The following is a 1,658-nucleotide window of genomic DNA, read 5'->3' as shown; positions in this document are numbered from 1 at the left end:
CACTTCTGGGTCAGAAGGGCAGATGCCCGGGAGTGGGTGTGGAGGGGGGTGGAGGGGGGCGGAGGGGGGGGGTGGCAGCCATTCCTGTGAGTTTCATTGTTGGAGGCACAACTTTCGGTTTAAACCAGCTGGAAACATTGGGGCTGCTTAGGGAAAACAGGCGATTAGCAGAAAGGCCCTTGGCTGACTCAGAGTCAGGAGACCTGCCTTCTCTGTTTGTTTTCAAGCATGAATGGTACATGGGCGCTTACTTCCCTGTCAGGAGCCCAGTGTCATCAGCTGTAAAATGAAGGGGGTGGACCAGGTGATCCTCCAACTCTCCGGTTCCAAGGAAGCAGGAAGCTCAGGGCAGCAGTGTGGGATTTGGTGGATAAGCGGCTGAGGGTGGGGTCTCCCAGACAGACGGACAGACAAAGCCTCTTCTAGACGGGACAGGAGGCTTTCAGTGGAGGTGGGTGACAGGGCTGCCTCCCAACTGCTGCTCCTAGACTGGCCTCAGCCACAGGCCCAGGCACCCACCCACTACCCCGTGAGGATTGTGCCCATGGGAGGTGGCGAGTGGAGTTCCCCCAGACCCAGCGAGGCTGCAGCCACTCTCCCCCAGCAAAGTGCGCCCAAGGAGTCAAGTCCAGAGGCGGGTACCAGGCTCCAGTGGGGGTGGGGGGAGGAAGATGGTGTCCCCAGCAAACACGGGGGTGGGGGCGGGGGGCCGGTCCACCTCACCTGGGCAGCCGCACCACACCCCAGCCGCCTGGACACCAGCTCGCCACACACTCCAGTCACAGTCACCCGAAAGCCCTCCGGTTCACAGCATCCTTTGAGGACATAGTTCTCAGTGCCAGCCTTTTCTGAATACGTGAAATCGATGTAAATAATTTTATAATTAATTTTTTTTCAAATGCAAATGCTCACACGTGGATTCAGAGGACCTAACAGTCATTCACACAACAAACATTTCCTGAAGGTTTGCAGCTCGAGTCCTACCTAGGCCTGGAGGACACGGGGCCTGTCTCTGTGCTCTCACACCCATGGAATCATGGGAGGTTCAGGGGAGCCTCCCAGGAGGCGAGAACCTGGAAGGCAGCTGGGGAGAGGGAAAATCCAGGCAGGGCCAGGAGGCAGGTGCTGCGAAGAGGTGATTGTGGTCGAAGCAGGGAGTTGACAAGGAACTGTTCCTTTTGCATTCATCAAATAATCATTTGCATAAGTACCATTTAATATTCTATCCCCTGCCAGGCCATGAGCTCTGAGAGAGAGAGAACGGTGTGTATTGTTCTCTGCAGGATTCCAGTACCCGCCCAATGCGAGCACATAGTAAGTGTTCAGTTAAATTGGCGTTAAGCATGCAAGTGAATGGGAGATGATTCTTGTGCTAATGTGAGTTTATCAGAAAGGGCTGTGAGCCGTGCTAACGAGTTTGAGTGTTATCACAAGGACAATAGGGAACCACTGACGTTTCAAGTAAGGGAATGGCTCGGTCCGTTTTGTGTTCTGGGAACCCTTTTTGGCTTAGGTGTGGCGAACGGCTGGAGACGGAGAGTCCAGGTAGCAGGGGCTGGTGACCTGAAGTCAAGGAGATGAGGGGACTGCGCAGATTGGGAGCTTAAGGGGATGTGCTCCTGGGGTCCAGGGAGTGAGCAGACATAGGAGAGGGAGAC

Source organism: Plecotus auritus (assembly GCF_963455305.1).
Source record: "Plecotus auritus genome assembly, chromosome: 1".
In the NCBI taxonomy this organism is placed as follows: Eukaryota; Metazoa; Chordata; class Mammalia; order Chiroptera; family Vespertilionidae; genus Plecotus; species Plecotus auritus.
This window is presented reverse-complemented; position numbering follows the sequence as displayed.